Here is a 25,823-nt window from a genome sequence, read left to right on the forward strand (position 1 = left end):
GAGAGTGGTCGCACATCTTGGCAGCAGGAACGGTCTGAAAAATGGAGGGGGGATTCATTATAAATTGTATCAGCACGGCTCATGAATATTAATTGGGTGACGTAACATTTTCCAGTGCTAACGTTCTTTGCTGAAAGGCAGTGACCGCTAATGTGCTTGTTTAGTCAATGTTGCTTTAAGGCATATCGGCATATGGAGGCCATTTTGGAAAAGCCCTGGGTAGCTATATTGTAGGGAATATGAACACAAGTACAGCTCCTGTCTACTTGAATGTAAAAAAAAAAATCCACATAGAGTGCTGCAGGGATGATGTATTTTTGCAGTCCAACACCCAGATTTTAGCACTTGCGCTTCCATCGTCTTGAAGTCAATGGGCTGTTTTGAATGTGTTTTTGGTTAAATGCCTGAAATAAGGTCTGTGGTTAACACATGCTAAACGTTTACTTGAAAAAGGCAATTGCTAACAAGTGGCTAAATTGGACTACAGAGGTTGTCACAGACATTAAACATCACTTGTTTTATTTTTTATTTAAATAGACTGAAAAGAGACTATCAAAAGCTTAATAGTGGTAACACTGAAACCATGCGACCATGGTGTATTTGTTTGTAGCCTATTTTGAGCTTTTTCTTATGCCGATTTTATTTATGTTTTAAAAAAATGTTGGTCACGAAAAGCAATGGAAAAATCCAGTTAGGTTTTTGTTGAGGGACCCAGGGTGACGCTAACTTCTGGGTTGAGCTACAAATATATATTGTCACTGCAGGACTTTTTACACATATTTCAAATCAACACATTTTAAAAATCTGACAAAAATTCATAAATGTTGCATCTTTGTCTCAATGCCATCTGTTATTCTGAATGCGTATGCATGTTCTAGAGCAAAATAAATGAATAAAAAAATCATAAAATACAGACAATGGAGTGAATTTAAGTTAAACTACTGTGTGGTAAAAATGTCTTCGCAGAAATTAAATAATTTTTTACCTCTACTTGCATTAGTATAGTGCTGCATTATGCATATATTAAATGAGCATATTGTGTATTTAAATGACAAAAATCAAATGTCTATGCAAATGAGGTTTATTGTTTTCAACACTAATTTTGTGCTGTTATCCAATTAGTATCTGATTTCTATTGCAAACCAGGTGTTAAAAAAATTACTGATAGCCAGTGATGGGAATAGCGGCATTAAAAATAAACTGTGTTACTAACTGCGTTATTTTTCTCAGTAACAATTAATCAAACAAATTACTGTTTCCCCCGTTACAACGCTGTTACCATTACTGATAATATAAATGTGACGTTACTATAATGTCTTATAATATTATTATAATTTTTAAGTTCATCTGAATGGATGCGCAGCATACTTGTATTTGACGAACCGTGACCTCTAATGTGAAGGCACACGACTAGCTGTCACTTTGTCTCACACAAGCAAAGAAAGATACACAGCGAGAGAGTCTTATATACTATATATGCTACATGTAAACGATATTCTTTGGTGTATTTTCCTTTCAAAATAATAAGTTCCTTTGGAATTCTTCAGCTTTTAAGAGCTGCTGGTTTCTCAGGTAGTAGGCGGAACTAATACGCAAACAGCAATCTCATCGGCTGGCGCTCACCTATTATCATCCCTGTTTTTAATTGCAGCAAATCAGTTTGAGCGAAAGCAGACAACGTGATTAATATTCATGAACCCAGCAGCTCATTAATGCTTGGTGCATTTATTGTTATTTGTAGTATAACTCGTAGTAGTTTCGAAAATGACAGATTTCGCTAGATAAGACCTTTCTTCCTCGTCTGGGATCGTTTAGAGCTATTTGAAGCTGCATTTAAACTGCATTTTGGAAAATCAAACTTAGGGGCACTATTGAAGTCTATTATATGGAGAAAAATTCAGGAATGTTTTACTCAAGAAACATAATTTCTTATCGACTGAAGAAAGAAAGACATGAACATCTTGGATGACAAGGGGGTGATGAGTATATTATCTGTAAATTTTTGTTCTGCAAGTGGACTTCTTTAACTGGTTTGGAAAAATACAATCACTGTTTCTATAGGAAATCGACACAGTAAAAGGTTTCATGGTGTCTTTAAAGTCATTGTTGCTATGCCTCTGCAGCAAATAATGTGAAAGAATGTGTGTTTGAGCCATTGGCAGTAGAAGGAGTGTGTATGTGTGTACTGGTAATTGAGAGCAATGGTTGTTAATTAGAAGAGTAGAGGACATGACGGGTTTTGGCTCGTCTGACCCAGCAGTGCTGTTTCACTGTCAGTCGTTTAGCCGTTTAGCCTGGCCAGGGTGGCGCAGCAAGAGGGACACATTACAGGGTGTTAGGGGAGATAGCAGGAGCCAACAGAAGAATAAATCATGCTAGCTGTTAGTATGAGGTGAGGCTCTCCTCCCGAGGGGGGGACGGTGAGAGGAGCAGGGCAGTGGAATCATGTGGTTTGTCTTCACGTCCCAGTAGCTTTCAGGCTAATAAACGGATTAGAGTCCACTTTGAGCGAAAGACAAAAAGGGATTTCTGCTGTTCGGGGAGAGAGAGAGAGAGAGGAAGTGGGAGCGGACTTGAATGAGGATGGTTTGGCTCTGAAAGCAGGCCAGCACTACAGGGAGAAACTGTGTGGGCTCCTGTCGAGTTTTGAAGCGACTGGAACGCTTAGCGCGTTTGATGAGACGTTAGCGGCATATTGTGGCACTTATGAAACGGCACAGAAAAAGATCTATGAATCAGTACTCACCGAAACTGCAGGCAAATGCTCTCAGCGTACCTGCAAATGAATGAACAAACGTCAGTCTCAGCATTACACAAGGTTCGCTATTAGCTTTTGGCTGCATAGGCTGTAGAAGCTTCTGCCTGAAAACATTTTGCTGAAAATAACCTAGAGACTTTTTGTTTATGTTGTAAATGACAAGGCACTTTTAAAGACTCCATGAAACAGACTTAAGTTTACTTCAAAGTCATAAATCATTATTTGCAACATACTATTGCTTGTCAGAAGCAGGTTGTATTAATAACTTATGGGGAACGCATGTTTCCATTGGGGGAAAAGATGAATCATCAATATTTTCATCAGAGTTTCCATGAAAAGCAAGTTTTAAATGCAGCCATCACATAGGCTAGCATATAGATTGGCCTCAAAGATAGAAGTAATGGACTAAAAGCCAAAAAACATCAATTTTTATTTCATCTGGTGGTGCTTAAATGTTGGAATATACTACACAACTTTTGTGCGGATTTTTTCCCTATTTACAGTCTGGGTGAACTGACGCTAGTTGCAAAAATTCAGTCTGTCTGCAGCAAGCACAGACTCAGACTTTAATGTAGGATGTCCAGATTTTCCTCTGTAACCATTTGCAAAGTCAAGTGTATGATGCCTAGTGTTTTATAATCAGTTTAAAGGTTGTAGTGTATTCCATCCTTAAAGCAGATTAAACGCCTTGTTTGTGTGTCTGTTTAGCTTTGAAATTATGACAGATGTAGATTCTCGGCTTATTTAAACATTCCAAGTCGGATCAGCTAGAAAATATAGCAGCCTGAGTCAGAACAGTCTGATCTAAGTTTGCTGGTTGTGCCTGGTGTGTACAACTAATCATTTTTAGTTTAAATGCAATGTCAGTATGTTGTCTTACTCAGCTTATTATGAAAGGCGGTGTCCCTTTCTTTGCTATACCCAACCAAGACGTAATTTAGGAAGTCCGTAGGAGTGGTTCGGCATTGTCTGTACCAGCTTTTGTGCAACTTGTTTAGCGCTACGTCTAGCGTGGCGAGGAGAGGGGGCAGTTTTGCTCCTGACCCTGTCAGACTGATCCTGGGATGGCCGCTCAGGGCCCCTCACCCACTCAATGCGTTCTTTCAGCTCTGCTCTGGGATCAGCCTCGAGGTCACAGGCAGAAAGACGAGCCTTGGGTGCCGAATTTGGAGGGGAAAAACGTTGTTTTGTGAAGGTTCTGAAGGAGCTTTACAACTTCCGAAAGTTTCTCTGACTGCCCCAATAACCCCTTCCCATGATTCTGAGTTTTGTATGTTAATACGTACCAAATGCTGCTCAAACACAATGAGGAGGCCCGGGTTCGGAAACAGCAAGAGAGTGGGCGGGAAACCGACCCAGCGTTTGCTTTTCTTTGACCTGAATATAATTCTCTGGTTAGGAGCGTCAGCTTTGATACTTTCATTGGACTTAAACAGAAAGACTTGACTCTCAATAATGTGCCAAAATGGAGATTTACCACAGCTGGGGAATATCCAAAGCCAAATAAATCCAAAAGCATTATCTTTGACCTTTTTGGCTTATTTGTTTTTCCTTTTTAAATGCTACAATTGTAATATAGGCCTAGTAGTAACTATAAATCAACTACGCACCATATCATCGAACACATGCTTGGTCCTTTTTGAGAGCAGTAAATTAAAGTAAAAACAAAGATTTTGCTAAATGAAAAGCCTGTAATTCCTCAGGGCTATAACGTTTTCTCACTCTAAAGACTTATTCATTTGTAATCCATATTAAAGTAAATTGTCATTCTCACAGGAAAAAAAAATCTTTCTTTTTCATAACTAAAGAGAATTGAGTTCTCATTTATGCTTTAAAAGGTATATGCTACTTAAAATGATTGTTAACCCAAAAATGAAAAACTCATTTCCAAAAAATAATTTACTCACCCCATGTTGTTCCAAACCTGTTTGGCTTTTCTCTTTAGAACATTTGTCCATACAACGCAAGTCAATGATCACTAAAACTGTTTGGTTTCCAACATTTTTCAAGATTGAAAAAGAAAGAAAAAAGAAAGAAAGTCAAACAGGTTTGGAATGACTTTTGGGTAGGTGAACTTTTTGGTGAACCATCCTAAGTATTATGCTTCAGACGTTCCTCCAAAAATTATTTTGGAGACTTAAAGGAGTAGTTCACTTCCAGAACAAAAATGTCTTTCATGTCTTTCGTTCTTCAGTCATAAAGAAATTCTTAAGGAATTCTTAAAGAAATCCTTAAATTTTTAAGGAAAACATTTCAGGAATTATCTCCATATAGTGGACTTCTATGGTGCCCACGAGTTTGAACTTCCAAAATGCAGTTTAAATGCAGCTTCAAAGGGCTCTAAACGATCCCAGCTTTAAAACTTCATGTTACATCGCTGTTTTACCTTGTTTTTGTAAAGGGCATTTGAACTTCTTTGCATGTTCACTTTGTAAACATTGGGTCAGTACTTTTGCAGTGATGTAAGACAATTTTGAAGTTGAAGGAGAAAATGAGATGGGAGTTTTTCGACATACCCTAACTGTATTGAACTGGAATGCACAGAGTACATGCAGAGCTGGACAAGATGAGCAACTGAGCATTAGAAAATAACTGATTGTTTGGCTAGATAAGACCCTTATTCCTCAGATGGGATCATTTTGAGCCTATGAAGCTGCATTTAAACTGCATTTTGGAAGTTCGGGGGCACCACAGAAAAAGTTTTCCCTCAAAAAAACATGATTTCATTACTACTGAAGAAAGAAAGACATGAACATCTTGGATGACAACAGGGTGAGTACATTGAGTACCAAAAAAAAAAAAAATTATTTTGAGATCTTTGATTTTTGATTTGAACATTGGTGTCTTGGTAAATCAGAGCACTGTTTGATACATTGGTCTCTCTTGGGGATTTAAAGGAGACCCTGGAATATCTTTTTTTTTTTTTTTTCAGTATAAAAATCTGAAAAGCAGGGGACCTAAGCAAATGTTTCAACATGCTCCAAGTTTACGCTGTGCTTTTTAGAGAAAATAACTAGGATACAGAAGTCAACACTCGTTCACCCTCTGACACAACACACATTTTCAGGCTAATTCCCTATTTTCAAATCACGAATCTCTATATTTTTCATAATGAATATGCAGCATTGCACGTTGACTTAAACAAGATCTCACCTGTGATTATTATGTCTTACAGGTTGTCATATGACATTTATCATGATTAATTCAAATTTTAATTAACCTTTCCATATGAATGGGATGGGGTGTACAAGTGAGCTTTATGGCTGAGTGTTTAAAATAAAACCTACCAATTTTGCCCCATTAAGATGTCTTATTCTTGATCTGGGCCTTTGACGGCCAAATTGTCATTATTCTTAATTATATTAAAGGGCTGTAAGGTTTTGTTATTCAAATTATTCTTTATATATAATTAATTTTTTTTTTTTTTTGATAGAACGTGTACACAAACCATCTGTCACTACAGTAACTCATTTACCTTTCTCTCTCTTGTCCATCTGTCTCTGGCTGGTATACTGTATAATATGAGGGTTGACCTACTGGTGTCCACTGCCTCTGGTACACACATGACCGTATAAAGGACGTCCCAACCTTCCCTCACTCGCTCTCTCTCCCACAAGATGCCAAACTCTGCTTTTTAATTATTCATTACGCAGCCCTGCCCTGAGAACGCCATCGTGCTGTGTTTCAGTCCAGACGTGGACGGCTGCCATAGCGTGAAGCAGGCTCGTTCTATCCCACTGAATGTTTGCAACCATCTGCCGGGGTTCGTCGCAGCAGCATGCACGGAGATGTTTGATTTTTTTTTAACACTCTGTTTAGTGTGTGTCCTGGCGTGTCACACCCATATTTCCTTCTGGTTGGACTCTAATGGGTGCATGCGGGTGCCTGCAGGCTGAACCTGCTTGGCTAATATTCCTCTCACACAGGTCGTAGCGCGCTCGCTGCATTGATTACGTGCGTGTGTGTCTGTCCTCTTGCATCTCATCAGTTTCTCCTTGCCAAGGCGAGGAAAACCAATATTCGCGAGCTGTATGGTACCCTATGCCCTCTTTCTCTCTCTCTGAACATCCTGTCCTATCGCTCTCTGTGTTGACTTTGTTTGAGACAATCCATTATTTTTGATAAGCTCATTTGCTCTCCGTCTTATCGAACAGCAAGCAGAAGCGAGAGAGAGATGTGGCCGAGGTTCCTGAGGACCGGCGGGGGCCGGTGCTGTAGGGCCAGTGCAAACACTAATCAGCTTAATTTCAGCATCTCATCATGAGGGGCTCTGTGTGTGTGATCTGTATTAACCGCTCAGTAATGGGTCTTACGGCACTGCAGCTGTTGAACAATAATCTTGGACCGTTCGCAGAATGCGTTCATCCGATGCATACTGCATACAAAAATGACTACATTTGCCAGCTCCAATCAATTTCCGGACGACCGAGTGCAGGTTTGGACCATAAGTCATGTTTACAAGTTCCCAGGCTGCTACAGTGAACGTTTCTAAGAACTATAGTCACTGGATTTGCCAGAGGTTTAAGGTTGGAGGATTGAATCTTTTAAAGAACATCACACTACCATATTTTTACACCTGACAATAATTCACTAGCACAAAACTGCATTGTTCAGAAATAAGGAATCTTGAGTACAAGCCACTTTTATTTCATTCAGAAATAATTTAAAATTCCTTCATTTCACAACAAATCCTTTAAATTAAGCAGTATTCAGAACAGATAATTAAAAATATTGGGGAGAGTGGGGTAAGTTGAGCCAGTGGGTAAGTATCTTGGCAACTGTACACTTTTACTGTCATGTGACCGTGCATTTTGGAATCGCACCTAATTTCTGCCAGATTGTGAAAAGGAGAAACACATGGGAGGAGTGAAAGGCACTGTTTTTGGCTTGTCAAAGTAAAATTTTAGCATAACAAATGCAATGGCTGTTACATCAAAACAAATTTATCCAGGTCTAAAAATATTTATGATGCATAAAGGTGATTTAGCAACATATGAAATCATGCAAATTATTTAGGTAAATATTAGCCTGAATTGGTAAACTAGCTAGTATTTTCTAAAATGCCAGCTATGGGGCAAAGTGAGTCAAATGTAGGGTAAGTTAAGGCAGCACTTTAACTTACCCCAACATAAGGTAAGTTAAGTTACATATCTGAAGTATAAACTGGTGTTTTAATGTGACATTACGCAACTGGTTATTTGTAGTTTATTTGATAGGGATAGTGTACAAGTGCACCAAATCCTTTTCTGAGATCCAGAAGATGCTTTTCATCATATTATAATCAAATATATCTTTCCACCTGCAGTCCCTAATGGCCAGTTCAACATTGCAGAAAAGGTACCATGCCAAGAATCTTTTGACTAAAATATTTATTAATTTCAGTGACATTTATTTCTTCATTCCAATTCAGTTTTTATCTGCTCTTGGGAAGGTTAAAACTTTGGTGTTCAACACATTATTTCAGAAATGCAAACAATAAAAGATTGATAATGAAAATTAATTTGATTGATTTGTTTAAGTTAGCTTTAAAAAAATGACTTTTTAAAATGAAATTTGATTATTAAGTTAGTTTTTAGTTTTTAAAATAGGTAAATTATCTTTAAAATAGCACATGGGTTTGAATCAGATTTAGTTTCACTCAGATGGTGCATCTTACCCCTGACTCGGGTCAGCTTACCCCTAACCTGGAGCAAATTGAGCCACAGGAACACTTTTTTATAAGAAGCCATATTTTAAGAACCCTTTAGATACATTCTGATCATTTAAAATGACAGGAAACATCCTGAAATTACTTTAGATACTTTCATTATACTTCTGCCTCATTTACCCTTATCTTGAGGACCACATAAGTAAAAAATGTCTCATCTTACGCCGCTCTCCCCTAAATACAAAACAAACATACGTTTTCATTGGAAAGTTTTATAGTCCAAGGATTATTCCTTCTTTCCTTTTTAGCACAGGAAATGCAATTGTATCATGTTATGAACTACTAAGAGTAAAGAGGTATAAAATGAATTTGAGAAAATGAGAAATGTTTGAGTTCACACTGACATCTCTCATTTTTAATTGCATCTTGGCAAATCTGAGAACATTTTTGAGAGGAGAAATGTTTTTGTAATAGTATACTTAAGCAAAAGTCTCAATTTGCTCAAGTTTAATCTCATTGCCACATCTAAATATTACATGACATATTCCTCAATTTGCACAAGAAAAACCATAAAGAACTTGACATCTGGGAAAAAAAAAAAAAAAAAAAAAAAAAACACATCACAGAAGTCATTCAAATACAGGGCATGTGATCTTAGTTTTATGCTCTGCAGCTGCAGTGTGTGAACATAAAGAAGCTGTTCCTATTGGCTGTGTTTTGTGATTGATTGCATCGTGTCACGCCCTATTTTTCCAGTTGGGACATGTTGTGAATCCTCAGCTCTCAATAGCTGACAGAATGATCACCATTGCAAGATGAAATATAAGAAATGCAGATGCTAACAATTTAGCCAGTTTTGTGTTTTTGACTAAAGCGAAATTAGTGACACATTGTTCTGCAGTTATTATCTGCGGTATTTATCTGTCACCAGTATGAACCAGACTTATGAGACTTGCAGTGTCACTCTGTACCCTTGCAATGCACCCTTCTGCCCCCTGCTAACTATTTATTGAGGAGGAACTGTGTGTGTGTGTGTGTGTGTGTGTGGATGGGGATGATTTCAGACTCTGTGTTGCTGCTCCGTTCCCCTGACACCTGTGTGCTAATTAGGGTCGTATTGGTGCATTCCACGCTAATGACTTCAGGCTGCATACAGTGGCTGTAAACATTTACTCTCGTCGTCTGCTGGATGCTGTTATCTCAATGATGGCATGTGTGTGAACAAACACAGACAGTTTTTTCGCTGTGCTTATTAACGCCTTCCATAGATTTTATCAGCTGTTTAATAGATCAAAAGTCTGTATATCCACACTAACGCACATATTAAAGTCAACATGAGCTCAAAACTGACCTTTTTACTTTCTGAATAAATGTCACTGGTCTCGTTGTGCACAATTCATCAATGCAGCCTTTTCTAAAGTTTTTCATAATCTTCCACCGCAACATACTAACTTTCTCCGCCTCTGAAATGACTTTTCTTTTGTGTCGATGTCACCAGTGCTGTCTTCGAGTCATGTTGGAATAATCGCATTTACGAGATGAGCGAACATGAACGCCACCACAATGACATAATTACCAGTGGGATTTTCTTTGAATGCTGTCTTTCAGAGTTCAAGGCATTAAGCAAATTGGAACTGGTCATAATAAGTTTTAATTGTGAATGTTGACTTCAATTTGTTTTATACGCATTTTGTGTCGCGTCGATGAAGAACAGCAACAAAGCCTGCAGTAAAGACAAGCTTGTGCGACTAAACATAAAGCATCTGTTAAACACACTAAACACATTGTTTGCTCTTCATTTTCTTGCCCAAGCATTAAAAAAGCTTCCTGTGTTTGACATTAAGTGAAAAGGGACACAAAGGAACATTAAATTGCCCACGGGGTCTGTTGTGTCCTATTAAATCAACATGCACATTACAACGTAGTTATGATTTTCAAATTCAAGTTCAAATTCAATTCCTCCTTCTCAGGAGGACTTGAATGTAGCACAAGGATGTGAGAGTAGAACAAAATAATATTATAATGATCCAGTCAAATCCTGTTTTTGTGCTATCCTACATAATTCTTCACTACATGTTCTGTTTCACACAGAAAAAACATGACATTACAGAAGCTAAACAGGTTGTGAATGTCGTTTCATGCTGCTTTTACAAATTGGATGGGTGTGTTTCAGTATCCCATCACTTATGTTGATCCAAATGTTTGTGTTTTGCAGCTGCCAGTGCTCTGGATGAAAGAGATAAACAGCACAGCCACCAGCACTTCGTTTTACTGTGATGAGCATTTGGAGGCAAGGTGACATGTTCTGCTCTGGTCTTCAATCATATGCTGCCTTCTCAGAGCGAACAGAAAAAGATTAAAAAAAAAGCTCATTATTAACTTCTACTTTTTTACCAGAAGAGATCAGATTAATCAGAGAAGTGACATTTCAATAACATTCCTTCGCAGTGTAATTAGGTAAGATTAATTGGCAAGATTAGCTTTGCACTTCTCAAATTCTGAAAATGTTATAAATAAATAGGTGTTGCCTGTTGATGTTTGTTTGAAAAAAAGAAACACCTTTAATTCTGTCTTTCCACAAAGATTTAAAAATCTTTAATATCATTTTTTTAGATTTACATTTGCTACGCCTATAGAATTGATCTCAACGTTTCAAAATGTGCTCAGAATTTCCAAGGTACCAAAATCACAATCAAATATATCAGATTTCAATATAATCTCAAAATGATGATGATAATGATGATGATTCATTCATTCATTACAAAACCATTGATAAACATCCCCCATTTGCAATGGAAAAAAAAAAAAAAAAAAAAAAAAAACTTAAAACAGAAACACTTTCTGTATATGACTTACATTTTTTTAATAACATTTTTATTTTTTATGCTGTTAAGTACACACTGCAAAGTGTTGGGAGTGATAACTGTAATTAAATGTGGGAATATGAAATTACATAGTGATCACCACTTTCGGGATGAAAAGATACAAATAAAAGTTGCATAATTTTTGTTTTCACATTTGTGTGCATCTGTGTTTCTAAGGTTGCATGTGTGTGAGAGTTTGTGCATGTTTGTAAACGAGTCTGACGTGAGAGTATGTATGTGACTCATCATGTCGTGCTTTCTGCAGTGCAACTCAGAATCACGCTATTGTTTTCCTCCAGAGCTCCACTGGAGAAACACACGATGCTTTATTCATTCAGACAAAAGCTCCAGCACTGCACTCTTAATTTAACGCCGCTGTGGTCGCTCTCACAGGCAACCATCAGATTACATGGACGCTGTATATACAGCCTAATCCACAGGAAGCACTATGATTGCCGCTCTGACACACTATGAGGGCACTGATGGTGTCTGATGGAACATCAGATGTTGTACAATGACTTTCAAAAGAGAGAAACAGTGCTATTTTTAAGTGATGATTATAATAATAATCTGTCTTCTGTTACTTTCTATGGAACACAAAATTAGGTTTTAGCTAAATATTCTTAGCTGTTCTATTCCATGTAATAAAAGTGCTGTCAAGCTTCATAAAAGTATTAAAAAAGTAGCCCAAGTAACTTTCGGAAGCCACATGATGACTCTGGGAATATCCTTTAAAATATAGTGTTACGTGGATGAAAACAAGTCATACAAGTTTGGAGTCATATGAGGGTAAATAAATGCTAACAGAATTTTCATGTTTGGGTGAATTATTTCTCTATAAATCTCTATAAAACTCTATAAAAGCTGACTTTTATAATAATTGATACACAATGTCTTTAAGTGATTAAAACTTGGCTGGAAACCCTGTTTTATGCAATCTGCTACATGCCTTCTGTTGTCTAAATGATAGTTACACTTTTTAAACAAGTAAAATGTATTTTAGTATCGTTTAAAGAATGCCATACTATGATTTGGCCGTATAAATATCAACAACTGTACCAAACTGCATATTTCTGCTCAGTTTGGACCAATAAATAAAATATAATTTAATAATTGGTGTGATGAAATGCCCGCTCATCTGCAGCAGAGTATTGTGGTATTTCCCGCGCATGACCTCTCGCTGGCTCAGCGCTTTTGCAAGGGTGAATCTCATCCCTGAGTGAATCTTATTTGAGTTGTGAGTGTAGGTGGAGCCTTTACTATGTGCTGGTCCACTAGAGACTTGAAGTGTGAGGTGAGAGAGAGAGAGAGAGAGAGAGAGAGAGAGACAGAAAGAGAGAGAGAGAAAGATCTGTTATATGACTCAGTAGGAGTTTTGAACAGGCACTTACATGCCATATGTTCACACAGGAAACACACCAACTCTGTGACACACACAGACGCACACAAAATACTCTTCATGTGATGACTTCAGATGCAAATGATTTAAAAACTGACACTCTTGTTCCCATTTTTTAGGGATTTTCATTCGATGTTCTTAATTAACCTTAAAATATGAATACGAACTAAAGTTGACCTAAGATAAATAGTTTTTAATTTAGTTTAGTTTCATCTATCTATCTATCTATCTATCTAGATAGATAAATAGATAGATGTGTGTGTATATATATATATATATATATATATATATTAGGACAGGGAGGGAGGTTTTGAGTTCTGAAAGCTGTAATGTATTTTAATTGTTCATCGAACTCTTTTATATTGAAGGATAAATGAAAAATTTAATCCAACTTAAAATTTCTCAATCTTTTGCTATTTCCTCTCCAGGTAGGTAGAGGAAGGACAGAGCTTTTCTGTTCAATGTGTGGGTGTAAATGAGAAAGTCTAAGTGCAGTTCCGGAAACAATACAAACTTTGCTGCAAGGTAGAACCGGATGGAAAATGGCCTGAAATTGCTCATGACATATTTATATATTTAGTTACAGTTAGACCTAGGCATACACATTACATAAGGCTGTGACTGAAAACTGAAGGAAAGTGTCAAATTAAAACCAAAAAATTGGAAATATTATTCATATTTTTATAAGTATTAAGCCCGGTTCATGTTTGTAATTAATGAAAAAAAAAAAAATCCTGCTAAGAAACTGGAAGAAATTAGGGAGCAGACCTCTAATCTGGCCAGATCTGAAGGACTGAGACTAATGATCTGGGATCCTTTATAGCTCACTGTGAGTCAGAGAACCTTAACCCTGGTAATGAGATTCAGTTCGTTTAAAGAGGCCGCAAGTAAGGGATGAGTTATCTTTAGCCTTATTTCTAGGTTGTTGATCTGTAAAGACAAAAGACTGCCCTTACCAAAAAGAAGTACATTTCCAGTTTATTTTATTAAGTATACTTAAGTAAAGTTCAAGTCTATGTCTAAGTATACTTTATGTAGTAAGTATACAAATATCAGTGGACTAGTAGTATACTTGTAAGTGAACTATTTCAATACTCCATGGGCCTAAATTGGCCACGTATACTTATACTTTAAAAGTATGCTTTAAGTATAACAGTAGTAAACACAGTACACAACTAGTTTACATCTATAATTTTAGTTTGTACTGCAACTATACTAAAAGTGAATTTATAGGTATACTGATTGTTTACTAATTAAATATTTGCAGCATTTTTAGTACACTTTGAATTATAGTCTCAGTAAACTACTAGTTTAGTAGTTTTATACTGTAAGCATACTCATACGTTTTGTTTAAGTGAACTTGACATCGTACTATAAGTATACTACTATGTTCCTTTTTAAGTATTAATTTGTATGTTTTATATGAATATCTGAACATACAAAACATCAAAAGAAAGAAAAGGGTGTGTAAACAAAAACATTTTATTCTGGCTTCATGCATTCTTTTTTATAAACACTTGAATGTGGGTAAGTTTTATAAATAAGAAAACAAACAAATAAATAAATAAATAAATAAACAAACAACATTTTGAACAAAAAGCTGAAAAAAGACTATACATTGGATTTAGAATGGTAATTAAAATGTAGATGAGTTGATCAACACTCCAAAGCTTGACAGTCATTATTACCTCTTCATGGGTCGACATTTTATTTCACAACGTTGCACAGTTTTGATGCTGTTTTATGTCTGATGGCCGTGTTAGATTACATGTGGAAGCATCTGTTGTTTCAATTTCTTCTTTGCTTGTGTTTTGGAAATTCTGTACAGTAGATGTGCAATAGTGCTCCCTACAGTATAACAATGAAAACATGGATTCTCGGAGCACAAGTACAGCTTAAATATATTTAGACTTTTTCTAAGTCCAGTATACTTAAATGTCATTGCATAAAAGTAAACTGTAAGTATACTTTCCTATTTTTTAGTTTAAAAGAAGTATACTAATAGCGCACATGAATAAACTTCTTTTTTCGTAAGAGTGGTCAGACTTTTTTTTGGAAGTTGCTGTGCTGCTTTTCAGTGTTAAAATACTATGTTTAACAGGCAGAGTCATGCCTACGAACAAGTTATTCATGGGCTGATTTTCTACAAAAATCTGGTAAACACTGGGACTTAAGGAAGTTTATAAGAGAACCATTTTCTTTGTTTATAAGTTAATTCTGATAATGGCCAGACCACTCAAGCATTGTTAACCCATGGAAGTGCAACAGTGAGGTAAAATGAGTTTAAAAAATTGAACGTGCTTTTACTTTCTCCTGTTTTTTTGGGGGTTTTTTTGTTTTTTTTTTTCTATGATGTAACTGAACACACCTAATGAACAGTACAGAGGTGCTTACAAACTAAAATCAGAGACTACTAAAAAACATGGCAGGCATAGATTTAAATGTATCCATTTTGCTACCTTGAAATTTACACTCGGATTCTTGTTGTGAATTCAATTGTTACATTTTAATGCATGTTGCCAAATAATATGTAGACTACTTGGTGCATGACATAACTATGAGGAAATATGTCTACCGTGGATTTTTACAAATTGTTTTAAGAAAAAAACAATGATAATATGCAGTTATGGTTTACTTTACAGTGTGTTCATAATATTTAGTTGAGTTGGTTTGGAATCATCTGGATTTAGGTGATATGCTGTAATCCATATCTGGCAACAGTACGTTTTATGGTTTCTAGCGCATGAAATGTCCCATATGCAAATCAAACAATGAAAACACAGAAGAATGTCAACGATCCATACCAATAAAGTGTAGACACCAAAGCTGTAATTGAACCGCTTGCCTGAATCCCTCTGTAAATGGAAAATATTGCAAAAATATACTAGTTTGGCAATTTAATCATTTGAGGACTGCAGGAATATTTCCAACATTATATTATTTAAATACAATATATGTTGCTTCTATAGTTACGGTTTTATGTCAATATTAATTAATGAATCCCCACACTCATTCTCTCGAAAAGCTTGGGTATGCAGAGCATTCATAGAGTATATGGATTGCATGCTGTTGGGCCACAGGTAAAATCATCTCCAGAACTGACAGGCAAGGCTGCAGCATGTTCTGATTTTTTCTCTGTCTTTCTCTGTAGGAGGAGTCTCAAAAAGTAATTGTCCTTTTTATTTATAGGAATTAATAGATTTAAATGGAATTAGTGGTCATTATTAATATTATTAGTATCATTAGTATTATTTTAAATATAAAAATGTTTTATTATAAGTAGTCTAATGCATTTAAACTATTTGCAAATAAAATGTGATTTATTATATTATTAGTATCATTATTTATTATTATTATTATTATTATTATTATTATTATCATTATTTTTCTATAAAGCTTCTTCAAGGCAAGCCATGTAACCACATTCATTAAATTAATTCACATCATGCACACATTCATTCTTAATCTTAGGCCTTAATCTTAATATGCTGAGAATGGCTCTGTTAATGTTTCTTCAATCACAAATGAACAATTTGGCCATATCTGATTATTTGGGGACCCAAGTTCAGTTAAATTTCTAGACATGGCTCATCATCTCACAAGTATAGGCACCATAATATTTAGTGTAAGAACTAGCTGTGAATTCTGCTTTGTAGGAAACGGGAGCCCTGCTTTGCCTTGGTGTACTGATAGACTCAAGTGTAAATTAGCAATAGAAGGGACTAAAGATCAGATTAATGTCTAAGCTGTGCAGTTGAAGCTCTGCAATAGATCACATATCATAAACATGTTCCTCTCAAACGTGTTCTGATTAACTCCAATCAGACCAAAGCAGATTGACCAGCTTTTAATACTTTAGAGGTCAGTGACAGACTCAGGTGTGAAGCAGTATGTCTGTATAAAGGCATTTTAGACAGGTTGCACTCCAGCAGGAAGACCATATGGCTGTTTACCCACAATTCCCTTCAATGCCACCACACTCAGCACACAGGTACAATGTTATGGGGCTTGTGCATGTGTTACTGTTTGGGAACTGGGAGAGTCTTGTTTTCCTTGGTAAGCAATTGACTGCTGTTTGGACATTTCTACAAGTTCTTTCTAACACATGAACATTTGGCTAAAAGAAATATCACGTGTGCATGTTATCATTTACTGATGTATTTCTTTGTCTGTACTTGAGTGTGTTTTGTTGATCTCAGCTCTCTATTATGTGGTGCGTTGTGCTGAGTTGCAGGTGCTGCAGACTGCACCTGACTCACTGACCTCTGACCTTGACCTGACTCACTGACCCTGTGAAATGAGGCTCCAATCACAATGATGTTATTGTATGAGTGAGTTTGAATCATTGGACTGTTAACACAGTGGCCTGCCCTGCTGAAGTTGTAGTTCTGTTTTAAAATCTTGCTATTGACTGCTTTCTGAAGCCCAAAATATACTACCATACTAAGCAAGTATACTAGTAATGTGTACTGCATATGGTTCAGTCTTTAAAAGCATACTCCAAATGATAGTTTAAGTTTTGTTTTTATTTAGTGGTCAAGTTATGACCAATAAAATATCTCTGTATTTTTTTAAACTAGTTGTGTGTATTTCTCACACAAGCACTTGTCAATGTGTGTGTCTGTCATTGCTGCAATCTCTCGTATTTTATTGTTTTTTTTTTTTTTTTTTTTCATCTTTTCCATTTCCGACTGTAAACCTTGTGGACAAAATAATTACTGCAAAAACCTACAAAAAACAAAACAAAACAAAACAAAACAAAACAAACAAACAAAAAAAAAAAACACAGTGCGAACTCTGAAAGCCATCCATAAAATACACAGGATGTAAGATTCATATTTGATTTCAATTTTTTACATTAGCATGTTACTAAACTCATTCTCTAAGCAGCAAAAAAATGAAAAATAAATAGAGGGTAAAACAGTCAAATTTGTCTTTTTTTTTTTTTTTTTTTTTTTTTTTGTATCTGTAGACAACATAATATAACGGTTGGAGCTTTGAGCATGCAGTGGCACAATATGATAGTTTTTTCTGGAAGGATAATGGTGCTCATTAAGTTATCATTAAATTTAGTCTAGGACAATTATAGTGTTGAGTGCGCTCATACACAATCATGGATTAAGTTGTTCACCGAGCTCATTGAAATGCATTCTAGGAATGCGTATATGACACATGATGTTGCCTTATAATTTGATATTTAGAAGGGAGCTAATATTGCTGCTTACTGTTTGGAACAAACTTTACAAGGGGAGTGCATAGAATGGTGCCTAGATAGGCAGCACACTATCTTTTACATAACATTGTTTTAAACTAAAAACAGAAAATCTTTCATGCATTTTGGCCATTTGTTAACACAACAATGGTGTTTTGGGGGTCTGAAAATGCAAACTTTCAAAAAACGTGTTTTAAACTGCAAGTTTTTGGAAATTATACCGTTATCATGTAAAATATAAAAACACAATTTTGTGAAAAAGGTGATGTCATGCGCGGCACATGTTCAGCCTAAAGACACTACCAAAAAGTAGTATACTTTAAGTTTATTTGATTAAGTATGCTTAAATAAAGTTCAAGTATAATTTTAAGTATACATCATGTAGAAAGTATACATATGTCAGTGTACTAGTAGTATACTTGTAAGTGTACTTTTTCAATACTCCTTGGGACTAAATTGTCCCACTTTCTAGTATACAAAACACGTTTCTAGTATTTATAAACACGTTTCATTAATTAAAAAAGTAAATAAATAAATGAACAATATTTTGAACAAAACGCTGAAAAAACACTGAAATGGATTCAGAATGGTAATCAAAACGTAGATGGAGTTGATCAACACCCCAAAGCTTGACAGTCATTATTACCTGTTCATTGGTCAACATTTTATTCCATATTCCATTACACAGTTTTGATGCTGTTTTATGTCTGATGATCGTGTTAGATTACATGTGGAAGCATCTGTTGTTTCGGTTTCTTGTTCGCTTGTGTTTCGGAAATTCTGTACAGAAGATGTGTAATAGCGCCCCCTACCACGTAACAATGAAAACATGGCTTCTCGGAGACTAGTATAGCTTAAACATATTTAGACTTTTTCTGAGTATAAGTCAAGTATACTTAAATGTCATTTTAAGTATATCTCTGAGAAGTACAAAAAGCACAAAAAGTTTTTAGTAGTTTTCACAGACTTCTGTGAATGGGGATTGTTTTGACTGTATGCAAAACTTTTCAGAAATGCAAAGGAAAAAATCTTCTATTTTGTAGTACTTTGCTGTCTTTTAAACATACCCCTAGTTAAAGTCCACCTGTTTCTTCCAACTGTCTCTGTCTAGTTGTATAAGTATGTGTGTGTATGAGCATAATAGTGTGTTTCCTTTGACAAGCAGAACGACAGGATAATGGTCTCTGTGATCATATGTGTGTCCACAGATGGACAAAAGAGTGTATGTTTGGCAGGAACAATGTGCAACTGTGTGTCTCGCTTCTGAATGAAGAGAAAGACAAGCTCCAGTTATCTTTACAAAATAATTACAAATTTGACGCCTGCTGGGACAGATTTTGATAGACTTGATTTAATTGCTAACTATTGATGTTTCTGTCATAAGGTGACTGCAGCACAAGGCAAAATGAATTTCATCCTTTAGAACAGGTGCGTTTTCCATGACAAACTCTTGAAAATCTTTCCGCATCTGTCTCTATCTGTGATCAGGCTTGTGAAACTTTAATTAAATCAGCATTGTTGTCTGTATGACACTCTCCAAATCCGGCTCCAGACATCGATGTAATTGAAAATTTGTTCTTGTCACACATTTTAGCAATCAGGGTCACTCATCCGAAATTAATAAACACCTTTTTTTAGAAGCAGAATTCTAACAAGGCTTTTCAACACAATGTTCCTGGGCGGATATGAATCATTTAACTGCGCGAGTGTATGAATAGACTAAGAAGTTGTTAATAAACACAGATCTGATGGGTTAAGCTGATATAATTGCACCGATTTCTATCCAGCAATAGAGAAAAACATGAAGCGGCCTGCGTTTAACTCAGCAGATTTATTCAGCGCTGTGTCTCTAAATGAATCTGCTGTGAAAGTGGCACCAGTTCAGGCTAGAGTATGTTAACTTCTCTATAACATATAAAGCTGTCATTACTGTTGCCCACATCTGCATGTGTGCGTGAGTGTCTGTGTGTATATGAAATGAGAGTGCTCTTTAATTCTGATTACTGTGCCAGCAGTTAGTGTTTATGGTAATATCTGAAAGACGAACGGCAATAAAGCCATCTGCTTATGGCTTCCATTAAGCTGATTGTTTGGATGGAATTATGAAACACACACACATAGACCTTTATTAGCTGCTAGATAAATAGATAGGCATTAGCTGGTGTAGAGGGCAGTTGTTAGTCATGGTGTGAGGTTACAGGGGGAAGACTCGTACTGTCTCGCAGGAAGAATGTTTATAAACTCCAGATTTATCACAGAACGGATAATAATGATGGCTGAAAATAGCGTTTGTCGCTTCAGGCGAGCGTGACTCCGTCTAAGTAGAAGATGCAGTGTGGACTGACAGGTAACTCAGGGTGCTTTCACACTAGACATCCTGATGTGGACTTGAGTCTGTTTGACATTAGAGTTTAGTTTGTTTGGTTGGTGTAAAAGCGGATAAGGAGTAAGTTAGGTACATTAAAGGGGTCATTGGATGCCCATTTTCCAGCTGATATGATTCTTTAGGGTCTTAATGAAAAGTCTATAATATACTTTGGTTAATAATTCTCAATGGTAGTGTAAAACAACACCCTTTTTACCTTGTCAAAATCAGCTCTGCAACAATCATCCTGTTCTGGTCGAGGCTGCTTTAAATGTTAACGAGCTCTGCTCGCCCCGCCCCTCTCTTCTCTCTGTGGAGTGATGAGCCTGTTTACTTTAGCTGCATTTAGCCACTAAACTTGCTAACTAGCACATTATTAGGAAAGGTGATTGCAAAGATTCATAAAAAAAAAACCTTATACTCACAAATGATTCGGGTGAACATAGACTGATATATGTAGATCGGGAGGCGCATTCCCTTCACAAACAAACGTAATCCACTGCATCTTCAGCGGCTCATGTCTAACTTACATCCCTCCTCCGGCATCGAAACAATGGAGGTCGGACTGTTACCGCTGATTTAGGCGGGTCTGAAGTAAGACGCTCATGTCAATCAACTATCGTGGGAGCACTCACACCGACAGGCATCTGAGAATGGCTTTGAAAAAGGGGATATTATTTTTACAGATTAATTAAAAAACACTGCATGGATTTTATCAGGCTAGATGTGTACATACACTGCCAACACACATTAATGATCAAACAACATATAAAAGTGAACTTTGCATCTGATGACCCCTTTAAGAAGTCTGAATATGTCTAAAAAGCATGAAATGGACTCATATTTTTTCTTCTCTTGCTGGCTTGTACATCATAGTTAGGATAATCATTATCCTGTGGCTCCTAAATAATTAATCACATGACAAATGCCACTGAGATGGGACTGGGAATACTTTTAGCTTATAATAGACCCTGTAGGTATCATAGACCTACTTGGTTCAGAGCAAACCGTCTAACCAAGTTTAAAAAGTTTCAACATTTTTCTCCCCCTCTGTTCCTGACCTCACTGCCACGGGACATTTTTATTGTTTGAGGTTTATATTGTGCTCTGGTCCACTAGTGTTTCTTCTGGCATCCACTGCCAAATCCTTCTAGAGCTTGTTTTTAGAGTCTTTCTAGCCACTTTTCACCTCTGTAAGTTGTAGGTCAGGGTCTGAAATGGATCCTTAAAACTCTGTGACTGCAGTCTCATAAGCTCAGCAGGAGCCAAGAGCCGAGCCGAGCTCTCTCACCAATCTGCACCGTCCAAAACATCTCAGAGGAGATATTTAATACCCCAGCCATCCCCCTCTGCTCTAACTCACTCTTTGGTTTAGTTTTAAAGCAAATGAAAAGGGTACACTTTAATCCTGAACAAGTTGAATACAGTCACAGAACATCACCTCAAAGTAATTATGTAATGATTTCCCTCAAACTTAATCAAGTAATCAGGTTCACTTATTTTGGTTCTCAAGTGAGCCTATTTAAAGGGGTCATATCATGAGGTTTCCTTCATCTTTTCAGATGAAAGATGTATGAAAGTATATTCTCAGAAATTAAAACTTCCTCCCCATTTCCCAAAGACCATCTTTTGAAACTCAGTTTTCAAAAACAGTTTGTCCTGAATCTCTGAAATTTGCTTAAGATGTCAAGAATGTAAATGCATTATTACATGATCAATTTTATTAGTATATTTTTGTAATAAAAATGTAGTCTTTTTTTAATGCCTTTATTTAAATAGGACAGTGTAGTTTGACAGGAAGCGAAGTGGGAGAGAGAGAGAAGCAGGCGGATCAGGAAAGGTCCACGAGCTGGGATTCGAACTTGGGTCACCTGCAGCACAAAGGCTAACCACTAGGCTATTGGTGCTGACAAAATGTAGTCTTTTTTTATCAACATTCCATATTAATCAGTTAATAGTTAATATTTTGTTATTGTCTTATTGTTAGGCTATTATTTGTTATTTTTTTCTTCTTATTATTTGGAACAATGTTTTAATTGCACATTTTTTCCTTTGCTATTTTACTTTAATAAAGGGCAATTCCATGCAAAGGTCAACCTTACCATGAAAAAGTAAAGTTATTACCAAAGGTTTTTACTATACCGATAGCACAGATGTCAACATTTGGTGGTTCAAATGTCCATGTGAGGTCTCTCTTAAAGTTTTTAAAACATTTTTATTATTTTTTTTTTTAGTGCATGATTTTCCATAGTCTGGTAAGTGCTACTTTCAGGCTTGTCACATCCATAACCGTACATATAAAATAAAGTAACAATTATATGTTCTGTGAAGAGCTATCGCTTCTCTATTTGTTGGGTGTTATTGCATGTGGTTTGTGCATTTTAATTCACAGAAATCCTACAAAGTATGTAGTCTCTCAAAAACGGTGTCCTTTTTTGTCACATCCATAATGCATACTTATTTCCTATTTTTTGTAACATAGAAAACTTGTGCATAGACTGATATTTGTCTGATGTTTAGACTCTATCAACAATGGTTTATTAAAATATCAACAAATGGTTCAGTATATTGGTAACACATACATTCTGTAAGCATTTATATGTCACATCCATAACGCAAAATGTCACATCCATAATGCTGTAATTGCCCTAAAATAATAATAATAATAAAAAAGCCTTTGTTCATGAACAAATGAGTAATTCCATTGATGAGTTTTACACTGTACATGACTGATCATATATGTATAAATTGTTTGTGATCCTGTGAAAAGTTTTTCTAGAAAGAGGAGGAAGGGAACAAGGACCTGAAGCCACTGAAGCCTGATAGATGTGTTAATGTTAGTGAAGGGCTGCTGATAGTGCTGTCCTCCAGTGGGCTGTGTAATGTTTTCTGACAGACTGATTCATGTGAGCTCTGCCTATGTTTATCTGTGTCTGATCAACTCTACAAACCTCTGCCATCCACCACATTTTCAAACACGGACACTCAAACTCACATAGAAACCAGAAACATTTATGTAAGGGAAACTCTCACTCTCCCTTTGCCTGACCACAGCACTTATAAAAGCAATGAGCTGCTCTGTGATTAAACAGCCTGAGATGATTCAGCATTGGATAAAAGCGTTTTGTTGTTTATAGCGGGAGGTCACAGCGCTGATGGATGAGAGTAAAGAGAGAGTGTGATGGAGGGCAGGAAGAAGGGATGAGCGTTTCTTTCTGCTTGTGTCTCACTGGCACTCATGCACAGGGCTCCAGCATTCGTCATCATAGTCAAAACATGCTCTGCACTGTGTCCTGCTCTAACAGAAACACTGATACAATTAGCCTTCCCATAATACCCCTCAGTGACACATGATACAGGATGTTTGTAATTACAGACGGTGGGTGTGGGGCAGGTGTTTGAGGGGAGGGGGGATTTGTGATACATGTAGACATAGGCTAACATGCAGAACTGAAAACTTCTCTGATGAAAAACAGACCATACATAGAAACTAAACTGAACAGATTTCTCATTTCGGAATGCCTCGCAATGTACTGAAATCAGGAAGATTGATACATTTGAACACAAGCAGCCAACTTCATGCATCAACAAGTTAAAACCTTCTATTCAGTCTTCAAAAACTTGGCCCACCCAGCCACAGTGAGGTAGAGAACAAATACTTTTATTCCTAAATACCAGAAGGACTAATGATTGGAGTAAAACAATATTAATAAATCTGTTAGAGCATTTAATGTAATTTTACAGTAAAATATATATGTTAAATATAATAAGTGTACAGTATTTGGAATTTAAAAAAACAAGCCATCTTATAATTTACAATGGTATATAAATTGACATTCCCAGAATCCCCTATGTAACACTTCACATTTGATGGTTTGATGTTCTTTGTGTTTTTTTTTTTAAATACACATTAGGGTGGTAAATAAATGTCTATTGCATTATTTTAGTCTTATGTGTTACCATGATGATGTTTTTTATGTGTGCATGACACTTCGCACTTTCTATATATCATTATTTACCTCAGAATGTAGCTACTTGTGATGGATTTTGATTCTTCATGTGTCTTTCTTTTTACCACTTGTGTTATTATGGTGGTTGTTAGTATATTGGTTTAGTAGCAGTGTGGCTATACTAATGCAATATAAAACTGTTCCTGTTGTTTCTGGATATCATAACAGTTTTTAAAATGTAAAGTTTGTAGTTGTTCTTTAAAATTGGTTAAAATTTTACTGTATTTTTACAGAATTATTCAGGGCACCACAGCTGACGCTTTTATTCCTTCTTTTGCAAACATTAAATGTGTTGTAAATCTTGTTTGAAGTTTAAAAAGCCCAAAAGTTTTCATGTCTTCAGGACATGGAATTTTACAAACAAACAACAACAAAAAAACACTTATAGCTAAATCAGTGTTTTGGAGCTAAACTCTGCAAGAAGATGGCCCTCCAGAAGCAGAACTGGCCATCCTGAACTAAAAAAAAAAAAAGAATCATTTTGCACAAAAAGCTTTATGGTGAAACACCCTAAAATGATACAAAACAATGGGTATGAAGCCTTTAAAGCAACAAATGGCATTTATGTGTGTGGCATGTGTTTGTGTGTGGCACAGTGATTAGTGATGGCGTATGTGTGAGGTTCAGTTCAAAGGCTGAAGTTCACCTCATTTGTCTGTGCTGTCAGGGTGATCTGATCAAAGCAACACAGGATCAGTGTTTGTGTCACTCTCCATTTATCCATGTTTGATCAGTACAGACACACCTCTCCACGTGGACATTTAATTGCTTTAAAAACATCTCAACATATGTCGAACAACAGAAGGTGTGTCTGGCTACTTGCGTCCTTTGTCAGGTCTTCCATTTCATAATTCAAATGAAGGTATGACATCACTCGACCTCAGCACACACACACACAACCACACACATATGCGTCAGCAGAATAAGGTACCACTTTAGACTCGCCTCAGCAGATGACTCATTCATTGCACGAATACATAACACATATATAAATGCATTAAGAACTCTGGTGGTGCAATCGAGAGGTTTATTATATCAGATGTAGACTCTGCTCTCTGCCTTATGAAACAAACTTGACCACGCTTGAACTGTCTATCACATTTTTCTAGAAGTTTATGTGAAAGACACATTACATTAGGAAGCAAAGTTAAAATAATACTTCAGAAATCATAACTGCAACACATTAGAGTCTTTAGGTGTGAAATAGGCCTTTAATGGAACTGTTAATGGCATTATTGATTTTTAAATCTGTTGATCATGTGCAAATATTGTAAGTCTTACGTGGTGTATAGAACATAGTGGTAGGTTTCTGCTGATTTACATATGTCACCAAGCTACATTGGGTAAAAAAATGATATACAAATAAGTAATGTTTTGCATCATAAGCTGCTGTTTTCCATACATGTCATGGACAATGTTGGGGAAAGTTACTTTTAAAAGTAATGCATTACAATTTTGCGTTACTCCCTGAAAAAGTAACTAATTACGTTACTTAGTTACTTTTTATGGAAAGTAATGTGTTACGTTACTTTTGTGTTACTTTTTAAATCTGGGCGGGGCTTGCTTCT

General features: G+C 36.3%; 1 protein-coding gene and 1 long non-coding RNA gene across 2 annotated transcripts in view; one reads left to right on the plus strand and one right to left on the minus strand.

Moving 5' to 3' along the window:
* The window catches only part of LOC127180538 (uncharacterized), a 105,291-nt gene that overhangs the window by 66,248 nt on the left and 13,220 nt on the right, over positions 1-25,823 (plus strand). The window contains exon 3 of the long non-coding RNA XR_007829660.1: positions 10,621-10,700. This is a non-coding gene — a long non-coding RNA (uncharacterized LOC127180538). The remainder of the gene's footprint in view (positions 1-10,620; positions 10,701-25,823) is intronic.
* sema6dl (sema domain, transmembrane domain (TM), and cytoplasmic domain, (semaphorin) 6D, like) overlaps positions 1-25,823 on the minus strand; it is a 108,028-nt gene that overhangs the window by 42,345 nt on the left and 39,860 nt on the right. The window contains exon 3 of the mRNA XM_051134620.1: positions 2,747-2,776. The gene's annotated coding sequence lies outside the window, so the exon portion shown is untranslated. The remainder of the gene's footprint in view (positions 1-2,746; positions 2,777-25,823) is intronic.

Source organism: Labeo rohita, chromosome 18 (assembly GCF_022985175.1).
Source record: "Labeo rohita strain BAU-BD-2019 chromosome 18, IGBB_LRoh.1.0, whole genome shotgun sequence".
NCBI lineage: Eukaryota > Metazoa > Chordata > Actinopteri > Cypriniformes > Cyprinidae > Labeo > Labeo rohita.